Consider the following 20,184-nt stretch of genomic DNA (forward strand, 5'->3'; position numbering starts at 1 on the left):
TTCTTTTATTGAAAATACATATTTTTGAAAAAAGTTTTCGATTTTCTATCTTACCCGATTAATTCACCTATCCAACTATCTTACTTGCGAATAGTAACTACGCTATCGGATAGATTTTAAATTCCACCAATAAATGGCTAAGATGTACTGTGGAGTTGATGAATTAAAGATGTAAATCGAATCAGTTTATGTGTCCCCACAAACAGTATTGAAATAAAACCATGAGCTCACCTGCAAACAGATTATTAAAAACGGCAACCTGTTCTTATGTAGGTATATTATTTTATTGAAGCAATGCACCTGTTGCCTTCTTATCCCCATTTGGAAGCGTGAGTATTAACTACGACAAAAACACTTAATGATGTTCGTGGTTAAAATGAGTACATTTATACAATTTTACTAGGGGTAAGTCAGGTATAATCAACATTACTCCTTGAGTTACAAAGAATTTTTAAAGTGCATCACAAACTATTTTATAACATATCACATGAAACTCCAAGCTTTTTTTACGTTCAGATAAATTCAACAGTATATATTAGTCATGCATATAACTACTAATTGAAAATTCTTGAGGAGTTATGAACAATTTCGCTTCTCGTTTCTTTCCGAATATTTTTTTAATTAAATTTAGAGATAGTTTCTCGAGAAATCAATAAGAATTTAAGATTTTTTCACCGCATGTGTATTGTAAATATACCTACTGATTATAATTGTTACTAAGCACTTTAAGTGGCCATCTACAACTGCTTCAATCGAAATATCCAACTGTAAATATATATATATATATATATATATATATATATATTATTATACAAGTATATATTTATCTTTCCTTGCTTTTGTATTTCTTCGCCGATTTCATTTTATGAGACAATTAAAAATATAAACGTAATATTTCTGTCGAGGAATTAAATATGTTTTGATTTCAAGATTTTGTTTTTTTTGCTGGGAAATCTAAAATCAGAAGACATTTTTAAATCCAGGACGGAAGAAAGCATTCTTATTTATAAAAAATAATTTTGGGAATTTTCAGGAATTTCTGAATTCTTGAATCTGGAGAATTGAAAAAAAAACACAATAAATCGCTCAGCTCAGCCAGTAATTTTTTGATAATTTTATTATAGCTAATCAATGTATATTACGTAATTTACATAAACGAACAAAGAATACCGACGTGTTTGTTATTTTTTCATCAATAATAGGTATACTCACTGTATAGCCCATAATTTTTACATCCAGTTATGACATGCATTCCTAATTATTATATTATATTATTTGAAACTTCTATGATTTGCAAACATTTACTGAGAAAACTATATCATTATAATTTTAACAGAAATATCTGATAAGAATATGTTAACAGATGATGGAATTTAGATACATTTAGAATAATGTAAGTACGTACGAGTAGCTATCAGTGGCGTGCGGTGTCTTTTGAGATTGAGAATGCTCTTGAAAAGTATCCGCCAATATTTGAGTTATAAGTGGTATTCTGATATATCTATAGCATTTTTCGTCATGTCGGATATTTTAAATTTGGTCACATTATTTATATTAATGAACCGATGACGGTTTTAAAAATAAATGAATTTATTGGCGCGGTCACTGAATTTACACGTTAACAACGCTATAATAAATAACAGCACAGCATAAAAAACATAATATCAAATAAAACGTCCCGCACCACAAAACGTTTACTTTCATAAGGAGTGGTTCCAGGCTTTTTTTTTCTTTTTCTTCATACGATGAACATTACAAATTATAATTTTTAGACGTTCACAACAAGACATTTAAAAAAACAAAGAAATAGTATTAAAATAGTGCAAAAAAGAGTGAAATATATGGCAGTATCACAAAAAAACAGTATGAAAAGTAAATATGTAAAAAAATATATAAAACTTATAAAGTATGGGAGGACACCGAATAAGCTAGCGGACCCTATTAAGGCATGCGCTGCATCCAGAGCATCTATCGACCACACGCCACTAGTATGTATGTAAATCATTGATGTATACCGGGATACCCAAATCCTAACATTAAAGCGAATACCTACATTATCAGAATATCTGTATCGATATTCTAGACTCGATATCCGCTAGACTTTTTAAAACTATGTGTACCTACCTACATACCAGATATATTTTTACAATATTAATATGACAATAATGCCGTAAAAAGAATAAACGCAGATTTGCAATAATGACTGTTACTCAATTTTTGAACCACATTCATCTTAAAATATTATGAACAAGCTCATTTTTACATGCTACGAGTATATACATTATTAATAACTAATATTCAACAAAAATTGTAACAAAATAATAATATTATGTCATTTAACTAAAAATCTGTGTGTAAGTACTTATGTACGCGCGTTGGAAGTTATACTTCTTTAGCGTAACAAAACAAACTTGTGATAAACTAGATTCTTTGACTAGCTCTTAATTATCTTGTTAAATTACCCACTCAAGAAAAAGGACCGCTTATTGGAACGCCGATGGTTTATTTCTATACACGTTATCTTATATTACAAAATTATTTAATGGTTTCTCGTTGTTTTATGTTTATAGTACCAACTGTCACTGTCGTTCAATCGTTTGTTTACGTAAGGAATTGCAAATGGCCGACAATAATAAATTCGCTAGCTAGACAACGGAACAATTCTAAGCTACAATATTATACTGTATAGTTGTCACGATTGCAGTATCATACGGTGGCGTAAAAGTAGTGCGTTCGGTTGATAACCGAACAATCGGTGGTTCGAATCCAATCGAGTGCGTTTTTTTTCGTGTGAAAAAATAATTTATGTGTTACATGTCACACTCCAAAAATACAATCTGATCTGATTTTCCATACGCGCCAAAAGAAGTATAACTTCAAAAAATTTAAAACAACTATGTCCATCGACCGTGCGAAGGGCTATTAGCTAAAATAATAAAAAAAAAAATACCTAATAATAGTTGGTTATCACTGATATCTTGGAATGACTAGGCAAAAAATGTAAAACATACGGAAAGGGTGATCATATGATTGATACATGACTTTTTTATTAAAACGAAACACTAATCGAATATTAATGGATTATAATACAATATCAGAAATATACAAAAATGGCAACATAGGTGATCTGATATGCAATGTATAATAATTATTATTCGTACCCAGTAGATGAGTTAAGTATAAATTCATACTATTTTGGGAAGGATTAACGAAACCAATGGCAATCACTGTGAATCTACCAATTATCTACATTATATTGTTTTTGTTCTCAGAATATATGCTTTTATTATTGACTTTATACATAATTATTTCATACGTACAAATTGTTTAATTTATCATTATTTGTTAATACATTTTAAAGGACGAAAATTCTTCATTGAAGAGCTTGAAAAGTTTAGCATTGAGACCAGGTGATACCTTCTTCGTCGAACATTTCATTGATCATAAGTCACCTTTATTTTAAGACTAAGCACCTTACATTATTGAGATCAATTTGTAGTGCTAAATGTGGTTATCTAGTTGTCAAATTCGATACACACCTGAAGTGAACTAATCATTTAGCAAGTTCATATACTCTACACAGTAATATTCAAATTAGGTAAGTTAAATTTAAGTAAGCTACTATTGATATTGGTGCGGATCAAAAATGGCTACCATCTTGATAATATTACTAACTTGATTTATAGATGGCGTCAGGAGTAGGTACACAAAGATTAATATGACGTTATTATACTTACCACTTGATCCAATATTGTATTTAAGATCGTTCTTGGTTTGAGGGTTGAGGCTTGAGGCTTTTCCATATTATATATAAGTAGATATATTAGTTTTTGGTTATATTTTAATTTAAGCGAATATCATACATTCACATTGCAAGTGTAAGACGTTCACATGATATGAAAAATATAAAGAAAAATAAGAAAATTACTATACTATTTACATACAACAGCGCTCGAAATGTAAAATTCTACGAACCGGAGCGCTCAATAATTTTACGAAAATAGTACCTAACATTATTATCTAATTGTATATGTATTTAAAAAATAAGTGTGTTAGATTTTTTATTATATGGCATATTTCGCTTAGATGGTCAAATTAATATTTCCACGAGACAGAGCGATAATTTTGGGGATGTTATGAACTGGAACGGCGCTCCGGTGCGTTCCGATCCATTTCGAGCCCTGACATACAAATAAATACAAAAAATATGCAACATAATAAAAATATAAGTGAGTACACTGATTTAATTTATAAAATAGCGTTGACAGTGATATTAAACAGACAAAACCGGTCAAAGTGATAGTTCTAATAATAAATTGTTGTATTATCAAGAGCTTGCCCAATTATATATTATATATCATATAATAATATGATGTGCGTTGAAAATTTGTAAATACATACGAGGAGCTTTGGGCCCGAGGTAAACTCAAGAAAATAGTAGGCATATTAATATAATAACAAAATATTATATTATCCGCTTTACAGAACGGCAAATCGTTTTGGAAGAATAACAGGACTTTTCCTGGAAAGTGAAATGAATAATAATAATTATAATCATACCCACTGTGTGTCGAATGCCACATGTTGTGAGTTTTAGTTCAGAAAATGCCGAGAGCTTTATATCGCATGTCATAACTTTACTTCTGAGTAAATAATATTGAAAGTTAAAATATACAGACAACACAACTAGTATAGGTACCGCATACAATCAATCATATACACAAAGTGATATGATCGTTCATTGAAGTAGAGATATATCCGGTATGGTCTAGTGGCTAGGATACCTGGCTCTCACCCAGGAGGCTCGGGTTCGATTCCCGGTACCGGAATGTATTTTTTTTCATTTTTCATCAGTGTTGTTTTATTGTATTTTTAAATAAAAAGTGTAAAATATAACTTATTATGTAGGACTAGTACTTATATATTATGTATTATTGGTCATCGTGAAAAAACGTTTGAGATCATCATGGCAATAAATGTATACATGTACAGTTGACCGTACGCTGTTCTGTCGGAAATAGATGACCGTAAGTATAGAATTGAGATCAAATTCACGTCTAAATAAAACACATAAAAATACGTAATAAAAACGTTTTTTTCTGGTAAGTGCTCATAAGTATCAAGTCGTACTTGTCAAATTAATGTTCATATTGAATCTAATACAATTTGAACATGCGATGCTCCACGAAGGACGCGTTATCACAATGCTATTCGACCATCTCTTTCCGGTCAGACAGCTCACGATGAATTGTGGTACGGAGAAATGTAATACGTAGATACAATATACATGTAACCCATCGCAGTCACACTAGATTTGAAAGATGAAAGGCGACTTATTCATTCATTCAGTGAATTTTCTTTAAAGCTTCCTTTTCAAGTTTCAATCATCATCAGCCTATTTCAATCTACTATCTACTGGAAACAACTACAACCAACACCATATGTAACACTATGCATTCCTAATTCAATGAAAACAAATAAGTATGACTGAAAAGGTACGATTTTTGTCGGATCGCCCATAGCATACCTAAACTATAATGGTTTGGTTAGGCAGGGTTTAATTGATTTTTAAAAACTAACCAGCACTGTCTACAGTTTTCATTCTTAGTTCAATAAAAATAAATTAGTGTCACTGACAAAGTTTAGTGTGGACTATTTATGTCAGATCTTAAAAGCTTACCTCCACCCTTCGCCACTGGTTCAGACATGCTCAACGATTGCTTCTGTATACTGATATTATATCGTTACTACCATACGTTTACTATCTTGTATTAATTGTTGATATTACGATCGTTATAATAATTATTTTATGACAGCCTACTACAGTAATAAGATAGTAAAATATTTAATAGAGATATCGATTATAATACTTACTATGATTTCAAGGAAAATTAAAATAATTTGATAAGTTTTTTTTACTGAGTCCAAAATAATTTGACAGGTGACGAGACACGGGTAATTTTTATTTATTATCTACTTGATGCTCACCTCACAAGGAGAGTAATCCAATTAGGTACTTAAGCCAATTTCCAAGAATTAGTGTGTCATACAGGATTTCGGCAATTAAGCGCAATAAAAATGAAGGACATAAAGTATTCGGTCTGCAATTTTTAAGGCCACACGACAGTGACAGGTGAAAGAAAACAATTATTAAAACGGCAATCCAGATTGCAAGAAAAATCTCGATTTGAGTATTATGGAATGATATAATTATTACTTAAGATTCCATCGAAAATATGACAATTGGCTAGTTGGAGTGACCGAGAGAAGGACGCCACGTGGTTTCCTCTCGCAATATCCGACATTTCATGACGAATACCAAAATTATCCTTAAAATTGGTCTAGGCTAATATAACCTTGCTTTTTCCTTCACCATCCAGGAACCTATCAAATTTGTGTTGATAATGTCCCAGGACCAACTTTCTAAGACCCTAGAGTGTGCGTGATTCTTATTTTGATATAATATATCGATGAAAAAAGACCTTCTCGCTCGCCGCCGTTAAATGCCACAAACTTTTTTAATGCTGAGAAATTACCTCTCATATATACCAAGTCGCAATGATCGACTGGTCCGATTGAAGGTTGAACCGACTTGAGAAACTCGTCCTTTTCAACCGACATATACTACAATTCGCAAGATAAATAAAATTTTGGTGATTATTTTTTAATATTCAGTAAAAAAGAAGAAAAAAATGGGTAGAATTAGGCTTGAATTCTATCGCAATCCAGACGATAAGCTTTTGTTTGAGCTTAATCGGCAAAGCTTTTATGGTATCTAGAGATTTAAGATACGTAGTTACAAATAAAGTAAGTTTAGAATATATTTAAGGAAAGTATGCGACAAGCAAACCGTAGACACAATGGAAATCCCATGGCAGAGGAGTCTAGAAGAATTTCATGTCACTAGTGGTCTGTTTGTTTCGAGAAGCTATTTTCAAGGTGCAAATAGCCATGATGGAAAATGAAACGGTACAATAATATATTTTAATCACCTAACGAAAATATTAACACAGCATAATAATTATGTCCGTTCTACAAACGGGACATGCAATATTCATTAACAGCGCGGGGGAACAAACTTTGAGCTCTTCAATAAGTGGTAACTGCAGGGTTGCCACATTACGGTACACTTGGGTACATTAAGTTGGTAATACACAGCAGTATTAGCGAAACGGCCAGGCCAAGTTTAATTAACAGCCCCTGAAATAATTAGTTCGAGGCGAGGGTCCGCCAATAAAGGCAACCGTTCGCGAAGACCTCCACCACCTATAATCATGGATTAATAAGTTCGTACGGCTGAAGTAACGACACAATGAACTCATGATTTCAAAAACTGCACTAGAATGTATGGATTTTTCATTTACATATTGTGTGCTGTTAAATAATTGAAGCTAACTTGCAAACAGCCATAACTTCATTAAGGTAATAAATTGAAAATAATTCATACAAATTTTATTTTAGAATTCCTATAACAACAGCAATAAACGAACTAATTACAAATAATTACAAGATAAAAAGAACTTTTTATATACAACGTTTATAAATTTTCTGTTGAATCATATAAACTTGACTTGACTAGCTTAAACGATCGAAATGTCATATTGACATTTCATTTTGATTTCCATAGTAACGCACGTATATATTAATAATTTAGTTGCTAGGACAATCTGCTTAGCAACCAATAATGGTATCGAAATAACTTTTCATACAAAACAGAATTAACTGAAAATGAATTCAATTCTACTTAAAGATGGCTAAAAGTATTAAAAAAATGCATTGGCATCGTGTTCTGATATATTCTAAAAGTTTCAAATGTCTAGCTGTCGGGAAGTTAGTTAAAAATCGATTGCAAGATTTGTACCGGACAAATAAGAATACGAGCTAACAAAAACGTTGTAAAATATCCCATTCCCGGATTATATAACTATTTTTATACCTACAGGTACAAATTCTGGTACTTACTTAATAAAGCTTATTATGCGAATGAAACATGATAATTTTTGTAGGTGGTGAATACCAAGTGAATATTGAATTAAAAAAAAAAACTAACATATTGAATATGAATAAATAAGATAACTGAAAATTAGCACATACGTGAATAATTTATCTGGGGTCATTTAAGACAAGGATAATATTTATAAGCTCGGTGGGTAAATTGCAAATAAGAAGCGGATAACAATAATTGTAATATTTGATATTATCCGTATTTAGCAGTGGCGATGGGTGACTTTTGGAAAGAGGTAGGCTGAGGAGATCTGATAAAAAGGTCAGGTATACTTACGAGAAATAAGAAGATACCTAATACGATATTACTACTAATGAATAGGTACACACCAATGACAACGGCACACTAATTTAATGAAACTTCGAAAACTCACTGACGACATAAAATTAAGGGATCAGTTTAAATTACGTATTTTTTCAAAACATTTATACATATCAAAAATCATTAGATAAAAGTTCTTTTTATTTTTAATATATTCTATATTTATTAATATTCGATTAAACTCCATAGAAATTATTTTTTTTCGGTTTTAGGCTCTGCGATCGGAGCTTACCTTATTTCATACAATTCGATAGACTGGGCGTGGCTACGTGATGGAAAGTCCATATGAATAAAATTGAGAATTATTTGAAACATAATCCGACCTTTATTTACGTCAAGACAGATGGCGCGCTATAATATATTTTTTAAAACCTTTGCAGATTATCTGTGTAATACATTCCTACACATACGGCATCTCTCGTTCGCAAAATACATTATTTTATAGAATATATAATCAAGTGATTATATAAATAAGTCAATATGCAATTAAAAAATATTTTCCTTATGAAGGTAGGCTTCAAATAATCGCCTATTAAGGAGTCTTCGCTATTGGTATTTAGTATCCGTCTATAAATTTATTTCTCTCATAATTATTATACATATTAATATTATTTATATACATGAAAAACTAAACAGGTAACGCAAAAATAGATACATTAGTTAGATAGATACAGAAAATGAGGAAGGCATTTATTAATGTAATACCGTCTATTAGGCTTCATTACAAGATGTTTTTGTTTGGTATGCTTTTAAAGTAAGTTGGTAATTTTCACACGTTTGTTGTAAATATATTATTTTAGATATTGTTGTATTGTGTAATTAAGCTGTACGTACTCCAGCAATATAATATCAGCTTTAAGATTTATGGGCGTAGAAGCATGTTATTTCTTTTCTAATAAATACCTGATATTAAAATAAACACATGGAAATCTGGGTAATTATCAAAATTATTGTCTAATGTTAATTCCAATTTATGCGCATAAATTTAATTCCATACTGTTATATGGGTCCAAATGTGTACGAACAACCAAAACAGTAGCAAAATTGGTATGGAAATTAGATTGTATATTCTGTCGGTCTCATTTTACGGGTAGGTACGTCTCAGAATTCTGGTGCTGTACCCATCTGTACAATTTTGTATACTAGATAGTAACAGTGTATAAATGAAAAGTGGCGTGTCTACGATAGAATACGACAGAGGATGTTTTAATAATATAGATATTTTAAATAATGGAAAACTGTTTTTAAGAACGAATTATAACATCTCAGTATTTTAGAAGTATTTGAAAATTCTAATTTAAACTCAGATAAGCCGGTCACGTTGTTAAATTCGATGGGTCTAGATTTATAGCACCTCGTAGAGTTGGGTTTCGGGAATTTCCCGACGGGAATTCTCGAGAAATTTTCGAGATTTTCCATCCCGAATCTCAAGAATTTTAATTTTTAACATTTTGGGAAATCCCGGATCTCGAGAACCTTTTCTCGGGATTCGGGATTTCTTTATTATCAAATATTAATAATTGAAAAAACGATTTCACGTATGAAAAAAGTGGACAGAAACATAAAACGTTCAAAAACTGATCGGGGCATTAAACACAATTAAGCCAACGTCGACTCATAATGAGCGCAATTTTTGAAACATCAGGGAATTTTGTGTCTCAAAAACGTACGCGATTGTCAGACGCAGCGATTGACTGTGTTTTTTGAAATTCAATTTTAATAAGTAATGCTTTGAATTATTTTTGTTTTCCTACTTCTATTTTTGTTTGTCTTCTTATATAAATATATATTATAGATATCTCGAGAATTCAAAATTTCATCATTTCGGGAAATCCCGAATCTCGAGATTGAAATTTTCTCGGGAAATACCCAACTCTATTCACAAGGTTTTATGCAGGAACCCCAGTAGGTACTCGACCCTTGTAAGAAGATGTGTGGAAACCGTTATGAAGGACGCAAAAAGGCTAAGTGTGGCCGACTGAAGAGGTAGAGCTCGAGATAGAGATCATGGATGACGGTTGTGCTGTCCGCCATAGAGTGAATGATCTGTAATATATTTTGCAATGTTTATCGTTCTTTAATACATTTAATGGGGCCCTCTTAATAATGGCTTAAGTTGGGCAAATATTAGTGGTCATGTGGTGCATGCCATTATGGAAGGGTGAAAAATCTGTTAATTCAACGTTCACTCTGTAAAGGCCCATATAATTCTAGTATGATCAAATGTATACGTATGTATGGACGTACATACGTATTTGTGTGTGTATGTATATATCCATAATATATGTATCAATTTATGTATGAAAAGAATCTTATCTCCGTCCCTGACTATATAATATAACTAGCAATGTACGTATAGGTTATAGGTATTATTATATTTCTAAGTATATGGAAAGTGTGTGAACGATTTTCGTTATACTTATTAATAGTTATTATGCAAATGTAATCATCCCTCGAATCGGTTTGGGCGCATTTGTGTCGCCGATAAGTTGGGACGATCAGCAATTTTAAACGCCCCTTTTATGGAAAAGTAGTCATATACAATATAAACAAGCGCCTCCGTTAACTCATTAAACATACATAATGGTATATTTTAAATGAAACCACTAAAATCCAATTTTAGTATTGCGTCTTACGCGTGCGATTTACGTAGTCGTATTTTGTATCGGATTTCATGTGTGCAAAAACAACTTCTTTCTCCAAGATCAGACCAACATATTTACGTCTGCCCGCAGACAAATAAAATTGTATAAAACCACCTAAAATTTGTATAAAAACTAATTACAAACAATTTTGATAAAGACTGTACATATTATATAAAGGTTTTTCTGTCCCGCTCAAAAAGCCTTTTCGCAATCAAATGAAGCTGATGTGACAATACAGCCTATTAAAAATTTGGGGTTGTTCGCTACTCCAAACATGGGTCATACGGCCAAAGCCTTAAAGTTGGAACTCCCACTAATAAATTCATCAAAGATGATTTCCAGAAAGAAATGAAAAAAATGGGAGTCGTTGATCCATTTTTTGAGATAATGGAACTTAAACATTGCATTAGTGCACGTCGTCGTTGAGTATAGCGAAGGTAGGGTTGGGGCCGTGGTCGAAAGCAACGAAGTTTACTGATCGGTAGGGGGTTTGTGCCTGGCATGATATTTTAATAATGGATCTCCTTTTGACTATGTTTCAATTTAACGCAAATCGACATTCATTCTATGCATCTCTAACTTAGAGACTGGTAAAAGGTAGAATTAATTTACAAAAAAATCATTGAAAATTACCGTAAAATTATTTTTAACGATCTGAGTAAACTAAGTAAACAAATTTTTGGGAGTATGATAATAGTGTCATAATGCCTTAATCAAAAGTGGGTGCATGCATATACGGTAGTTCACTGCTAGAACTACTTTAAATCCTGGACGAGACGTGATTTATGACAGTTTAGCAGTTAACGCTCGTTACATGATGTGGCGCCATTAAAGAGTTGACATATTCACTCCATCGTACCACATTAACAGTAATTGACCCTTATATAGGCGGACGTTAATTAATTGCCCAACGAAGCCATAAATGATTACTTAGTAAGTTATGTTACAAAACTTATAATTTAACGATTCCTTCAAACTTCTTACCGGTAATTTAAGAGACAAAATACTATGATGATGAAAATATTCATTAGGTAGGTACTAATTCTTGACATTTTAACTTGGGATGGTCTAAAAATGGGGCTATTTTTTCGATGTATACAATATCCCTAATCTCGATAGCCTTTAGTAAACGTCTCTGCTCCCCTGCGTATACCTACAGCAAGCTCACTTTACTGCCTCTATAACTATATCAAACACGATGTATATCTTTTTATAGAATTTAACAGCTTCAGATTAACTTTATAAATGATATAATTTCAAAGTCAGTAACCTCCATATTTCGCCATTTTGAGGTACTTGCATAACACCGCAAAAACATTTATGTGTACAAATAGAATATTTTTCATTAAGCAAACATACTTAACTAGAAAAGGTGAATATCGAAATAGAATTTCATGTACTAGAGATTGGTAAAAAAATATAACTAATACTTATTTGATTTGTATTAGTAATTTAAGTTTCATTGAAAAAAATGGACCCACCATTCAATTTTTGGCTGTAAATGTAGTCCTGATAAAAATAAGATAATGGGTAGTTGTCTAGTATGTGTAGTATTTCGAAAGCTTTAAAATTGTAATATGTTTATTAAGAGAGACACAACGCATGAGTTTAAATGTAAATGAACTTTATCACGTCATATTACGTGAAGCCAAAAAAGCTTGTGTTAATAATAAATGTCAGCAAACCGCTTACGCACAACCAGTTTCTGCACAGCTTTTATTTACTTGTAAAAAAGTGTACACGAGTGCTTTTGTTGTTGGTAACATTAAAATATTATTATACAGATATGTCAATGTGCATATACGTTTAAAATATCATTTTAAAATGCAAACATTTGAATTTCAATGAAATATATTTTAAAAAAAAAGCTCTTGGGTGTTCCTTAGTGTTAGTTAATCGTGAATACCTATGTCATATTAAAATACTTCAGCAATCATCGATAGGAATGTTAATATCAATGCATAATAAATAATATGTACTTACAAATTATAATCATTAAATACCATCTTGCATCGATTATAAGACTTATAATAAAAGTATTCAAATAAATCATCAAAAACACTTTATTAATAATTACAAGATAAAAAGAACTTTTTATATGCAACGTTTTAAAATTTTCTGTAGAATCATATAAACTTGACTTGACTAGCTTAAACGATCAAAAAAAAGTACTTGATAGAAATAATACTGAAATGTCATATTGATTTCCATAGTAACGCACGTATTAATTAATAATTTAGTTGCTAGGACCCCAGACCCCTAGCAACCAATAATGGTGTCGAAATAACTTTTCATACAAAACCGAATTAACTGAAAATGAATAATTCAACTCTACTTAAAGAAGGCTAAAAGTATTTAAAAAAATGCATTGGCATCGTGTTCTGATATATTCTAAAAGTTTCAAATGTCTAGCAGGTCTAGCTAGTCGGGAAGTTAGTTAAAGATCGATTGCAAGATTTGTACCGGAAAAAGAACCACCGGACAAAAAAGAATACGAGCTAATAAAAACGTTGTAAAAAGATGCAATACATAATATAATGAGAAATGACAATACAAATTAGTGTAATATTATTCCACTTGTATAATAATATGACAACGATTGCAAGACGCCATCGGTTTTAAGACGCATCCCAAATTCAGAAAAAAACGTGCGTCTAAAAATCGATGCTAAACTGTATTTTTTGAAAATGACAGTGGATGAGAATAACGGATACTAAAATATTATGAAAGATTGTCTTACTTATAATAATATAAAAATAAATTATGCTCATTCAGCGAGTCTTCATAATATGGTTTAGAATACTGGATATTATCAGAGGCGAGTGTGTTTTTGAGATAAAAGTCCTGGGAAAAATGTATGATGTCAATCGGGTGAAGATTGTTCGGCAGTTTTGTATTAATTTTTGTTACTCACTACAATTTTTAATTTTGCCTCCTCTTTCCCATGGGCACTATCAATTTGAAGTCATGTAAATTCAGTCATAGCACATTTGAGCGAATGGCGACCTCAGTCTCTCAAACTATCCAAACTATTCGTTTTTCTTATTGGTAGGAAGTTGAAATAGAGTGCCGCTGGTTTAAAATTATCTTGTTGCTTCATTGCGTATTTATTAATATTATTTACTATTACTATTTTAATTATCTTGTTAAATTACAACTCAGAATAAGCGCCGCTAATTGGAGCTCCGCTGGTTTAAAATTATTTTATTGCTTCATTCTGTAATTATTAATATTATTTAATATTACTATTTTAATTATCTTGTTAAATTACAGTCAGAAAAGGGCCTCTTATTTGAGCGCCGCTGGTTTAAACCTATTTTATTGCTTCATTTCGTAAATATTAATAATCTCCTATATATTATTATTCTACAGCTTTGCCCGTTTTTGCGAGCGATTGTGTGCCTTATTCGTTATGTCCGATGGGTTCAAACGTCAAACACACTAATTAAATGTTCTTAATTCAAAACGGTCGAATAGAATATGAAAGAAAGGGTTTTCCGAATTTAAGTTATCTTGCGATATAATATTGATGTTTCTCTAGAGCTTTCTGGCACGAACGTCACTTTATTGACAATATGGGAATTTATTTTTTCACAATGTTTGTAACACTCAAACCAACTAAACAAAGATGGCCGCTTTAAATTTAAAATGCGTTTTAACCGATATATACAATCAATTTTCACAAACTAATCATAATAAGATTACCCGATAAACATATTAGAACTGATTTATTTAAATTTTGATGAATTAAGTTCTTTGTTTAAGTTAAGTTTCTACACCACTGACGGAGAGGAAGTCTTTGACACTGCGCGTATTTATCACGCTATGTATACTAAACTACGGTATTTCAATTGACTCACCACATATTTACTTATCAGATGCATTCGAGTGACTATAATTTGCAGTGAGCACAATTTTATAAAACTTAACAAAGTCAAAAAAAAAATCACTTTTAAAAACTAGGTACCATCCGTCATTTGTTGTTTATGTAAAAAACGACAGGTGATATTATTTACGTCTCATAATGATTTAAAAATGCACACCACTATACAATAACTCACATTTATAACAAGTACCCATAGATAACTATAATTATTCAAATAAATAATAACATTTATACGAATTTCGATTAAAACTGATCATTTTATTGAAACGCGGGCGCACGAAATATCGGCGTTTTAACATTACCAAGGAATAATATTTCAAAATGTAATGTCACTTTTTTTTTGTACGGCTGTTGAATGAATTTTTTTTTGAACCAATGAAACTTATATACATTTAATTAGCTTATTATATAATCCAAAAATATTAATATATATATCAACCAGTGTTGCCAACTAAAATTTTCAAAGTTCAATAGATTTTTTGATTTTTTCTTCAAAATATCAGTAGATTGACAAATATGTATAAAATTCAACGATTGTGTTTGGTGAAAGCGTGCATATTGACATAATCTCACAATATAATCTCAATCTACAATCATGTAAAAAGTGACTTTTGTTCATCACAAATATCATAATTTCTTCTTTTCCTGACAAAAATTTCAGTAGATCTAATGAAATTCCAGTAGACATGGCAACACTGACTATGCGATCAACCCAGTGTTGCCAAGTCAAAATTTAAAAATTCAGTAGATAGACATGGCAACACTGACTATGCGATCAACTCAGTGTTGCCAAGTCAAAATTTAAAATTTCAGTAGATTTTGACAAAAAATTTAGTAGATTTCATAAAATATCAGTAGATTTTGAAAAATGTGGTTTATTAGATATGATTTAAAACTAATAAGAATAACAATAACTAATAATATTAATTTACTGTAAGCAATGATGATATTAATGGGTAAAATGGCGCTCTTGGGTAGAGTTACAATGCTTTTTATGTCAATTTAGAAGTGTATAACATCAAAAAAGGTCATGCGTAAATCATTACAAGTTTATTATTAAAAGAATCATCAGTTAATTTACAATTATGGAGAAACACAAATATCAGTAGATTTCTTGAATTCGAAAAAAAATATCAGTTGATTTGATCTACTGAAATTTCAGTAGACATGGCAACACTGGATACCATAGAATATTATTTCAAAATTTGATAACGTAACATTTTTTTTATGGCTGTTAAATAATATTTTTTTAAACCAATGAAACTTATATACATTCAATTAGCTCATATAACCCAAAAATATTTAAAAGGTATTCAGCAATAATTGGTGTTATACATATTATTTAAATCATTATCAACCAGGATCAATCCACTGCTGGATAAAGGCCCCCCTAGCCTGATTCTATTTCTTTCTGTCATTTGAATTCCTGTGTTTATCAAAATCGGTGATATTATATTTATCCTCATATTCATATCGTCATCATAATCATCGACCTGAACCAATTCACTGCTGGATAAAGGCCTCCCTACCCTGATTCTACTCCTTTCTGTCATTTGAATTGCTGTATTTATCAAAATCTGAGATATTATATTTATCTACATATTCGTATCGTTATCATCATCATCATCAACTAGGATCAATCCACTGCTGGATGAAGGGTTCCGAAACCTGATTCTATTCCTTTCTGTCATTTGAATTCCTGTGTTTATCAAAATCGGTGATATTATATTTATCCTCATATTCATATCGTCATCATAATCATCGACCTGAACCAATTCACTGCTGGATAAAGGCCTCCCTACCTTGATTCTACTCCTTTCTGTCATTTGAATTGCTGTATTTATCAAAATCTGAGATATTATATTTATCTACATATTCGTATCGTTATCATCATCATCATCAACTAGGATCAATCCACTGCTGGATGAAGGGTTCCGCAACATGATTCTACTACTAGCAGTTAAACGAATTTGTGATACTATACCTATTTATATCATCCTTATCGACATCGACCTGAACCAATCCACTGCTGGATTAAGGCCTCCCTAGCCTGCTTCTATTCCTTTCTGCATTTTAATTGCTGTATTTATCAAAATCGGTGATATTATATTTATCTACATATTCATATTGTCATTATCGTCATCGACCTGAACCAATCCACTGCTGTATAAAGGCCTCCCTAGCCTGATTCTACTTCTTTCTGTCTTTTAAATTGCTGTATCTATCAAAATCGTTGAAATTATATTTATCTACATATTCATATCGTTATCATCATCATCATCAACTAGGATCAATCCACTGCTGGATGAAGAGTTCCCTAGCCTGATTCTATTCGTTTCTGTCATTTGAATTGCTGTATTTATCGAAATCGGTGATATTATATTTATGTACATATTAATATCGTTATCGTCACCATTGACCTGATCCAATCCACTGCTGGATAAAGGCCTCCCTACCCATATTCTACTCCTATCTGTCATTTGAATTGCTGTATTTATCAAAATTGGTGATATTATATTTGTCTACATACTCATATCGTTATCATCATCATCATCAACTAGGATCAATCCACTGCTGGATGAAGGATTCCGCAACCTCATTCTACTACTATCAGCGAAATGTCAAACTGTCTGACGTAAATAAAAAACCCATCCCGAAGAGAAAACTATGGCGCCATCTATGCATACTTCACAATTATATTAAAATCCAACACCGCCAAGCCGTCTGCAAGACCTAGCGAGACAGACTGGCGAGAGCCAGCTGGCTCAGCTAGTATTTATTATTACTCTTTTAATTATCTTGTTAAATTACACACTCAGAAAAAGAATCGCTTATTGGAGCGCCACTGGTTTAACATGTACCCTTGAGACCGAAATGAATATAATCATAATAATAATATTTACCAACTCAACATTACAAAATTTACTTATTTATTGATGCATAATATTGATGCATAATCTTTACAATGAAAAATAAATATACACTCCAATATAAATAAAGTTTTATGAATAACGTTAGAAAATTAAACAGAAATAAATTTGAATCCGCCTAACTCTAACACAACGATAAATATTTTAAAGTATTACGCAACCCGAATGCAATATAAATTATAATAATTATGTGTTACATCGCGGCTGGTCACACGCGAAAAATACACTCTGATCTGTTTTCCTAAACGCGCCAAAAGAAGTATAACTTCAATAATATTACACCTCTAATTAAAAGAATGGTAAATATTAGACACGTCCAGTTTCCAAAGTGAACTACTGCAGTGGTACCTACGTGTAATTGAACATGCAATTGATTAGATGCAGTGTCGCATCGGATACAGATAGGAAATATCACATTATTTAATTTTCTGACGAGTCTTCCATATTAAATTTGGTATAAAAAAACAAAATACAGCTGTTCCAAAATAGATTTAATTTTATATTAATTTATTGAAGTATTTGGAACAGGTGGATATTCGGAAACACGAAAATTACACCTGCGATACGAAAAAAAAGTTTTCGTCCGGTTGGATTCTTATTAGATAGAAAGTCCTCGGCGTATAAAAGATATATTTTCGTATATACTATACGTAGGTATATATGTGATGTAGTTATATTGTTGGTAAACAAAACAGACAGGTTGAGACATGTGTGCGAGTCCCGGCGTCGGTTTTGTGGGGTGACCGTTACACTGCGAAAGCTCTAAGCTTACGCAAGTTTAAAGCACTTATAGAATATTACTTGGTAGTAGGTACATTATTAATTAAATCTCAGAGTAAATCTTTAAAGATTTAAAAATAAATAAACAATATAAAGGTACTGTGATAATTTAATTTAAATTCAAGGAGAATTTAAAAATATTATATGTATTTTGCGGATGAAGGGATGCTTTACAAATTAAATACAACTATTTAATATATCTATAAGATACAAATATAGGTTAAAATTGCTACGCGGCAGGGAATCGAACCCTGCATCTCCTGGGTTTACGCCCCGTCCATCGCATTTACCTCTATGCTACGCAGTGACATACTAATTGCGAAAAATTTTAACTATTGGCCTTTTTAATACCTACTCATCAGCGTTCTTCTAAATCAAGCTACTTTGGCAAACGGTTTTTGTTTTTATTAAATCAAATCAAAATCAAAAGAAATAGTTGATTAAAATTCTCACCTGGAATACTTGGTTACCCTATTTCAAGCGACAGGTGGTCGCAACCACCTTACGTCAAACGAGCACCTACTACAATCTACCTTTGCAATTACAACCACTTTAGAAACATCACAGTCCCAGTGGGGGAAAGAGGCAACATACTATCATGCACTCGTGAAAGAACGAGACATAATCAAAGACAGACGGTCGAGTTGGCGCTTTTTGTTGAGGGAATCACCCTTAAATTAAAAAAAAATAATAACGGGCTACCCAAGCGTATTTTCTACAAGATTATTTCATTTGACTTAAAAGTTGAAATTAATGGTAGGCGAATGTAGGTTAACTGTTAATTTAACATGAGATTTTATGATAAAATAATGTATTATGATAATAATCACTGTGAAGAAATATTATGGCTTGATGATGGAATATTTAAATGCTGATGAAGACGTTTTTGTATTTGTGTACCTAATCGAAAAGAAAAATAGTTACGCAGAACATTTTACATACTTTGTTTCTTTGTAGTCAGGCAACAATCAAATTGCAATGCAGCTCATCTTATGTACCTGTACAGTCGATAATTGCATGACCACTTATAAAATATATTTTTTTACAAACTGAGATATTAGGTCTCTGTATTCTAATATGGAAGAGTTATTCGCAGGTACGTCTATACGACGAAGCCGGATCGCCATAATAAATGCCATTCATTTTACGAATTTTTTCTGAACTACAATTGAACTCAAAGGAAATTTCCCAGAGGTTTCCTTCTGCATATGGTATCAATACAAGACTTCTATCCACCAAAACAACGACTTGTATTATACAAAACTTCTTTCCATTTCTACGATGAGTTCATTTACCTGATTTACGTGAATGAGATGCATTTTAATACATTGATTCTTACAGAAATTTACATAAACTATTAATATGTTAGTACAGGTTAATTGGTTCCGTTATACGGTGTGTTGTATTATATTTCAAGAGTATTTGAAATTTTGAAATTCAAATAACGTGTCTAAAATATAATTCTGTCAATCATCATTACTGAAGAAAAAACTAGTCAGGTCGACAGCTTGTTAGAATGATATGACGAAAATATCGGGGACGGTCATTTGGAGACTGCACACGAAGATAATCTTTACTCTATGTTCTGTTGCTCAAGTTAAGTTAGTCGAAATATCT

At 31.6% G+C, this 20,184-nt stretch overlaps 1 protein-coding gene and 1 non-coding gene across 3 annotated transcripts in view; one reads left to right on the plus strand and one right to left on the minus strand.

Annotated features, from left to right (window-relative positions):
- LOC147063418 (tRNA dimethylallyltransferase) overlaps positions 1-20,184 on the minus strand; it is a 577,495-nt gene that overhangs the window by 78,559 nt on the left and 478,752 nt on the right. The gene's annotated exons all lie outside the window — the stretch shown is intronic.
- TRNAE-CUC (transfer RNA glutamic acid (anticodon CUC)) lies at positions 4,758-4,829 on the plus strand. The gene has a single exon. It is a non-coding gene; the product is annotated as a tRNA-Glu (tRNA).

This window comes from Rhyacophila brunnea, unplaced genomic scaffold, assembly GCF_057557595.1.
Source record: "Rhyacophila brunnea isolate RB1 unplaced genomic scaffold, BYU_Rbru_1.0 scaffold_9, whole genome shotgun sequence".
In the NCBI taxonomy this organism is placed as follows: Eukaryota; Metazoa; Arthropoda; class Insecta; order Trichoptera; family Rhyacophilidae; genus Rhyacophila; species Rhyacophila brunnea.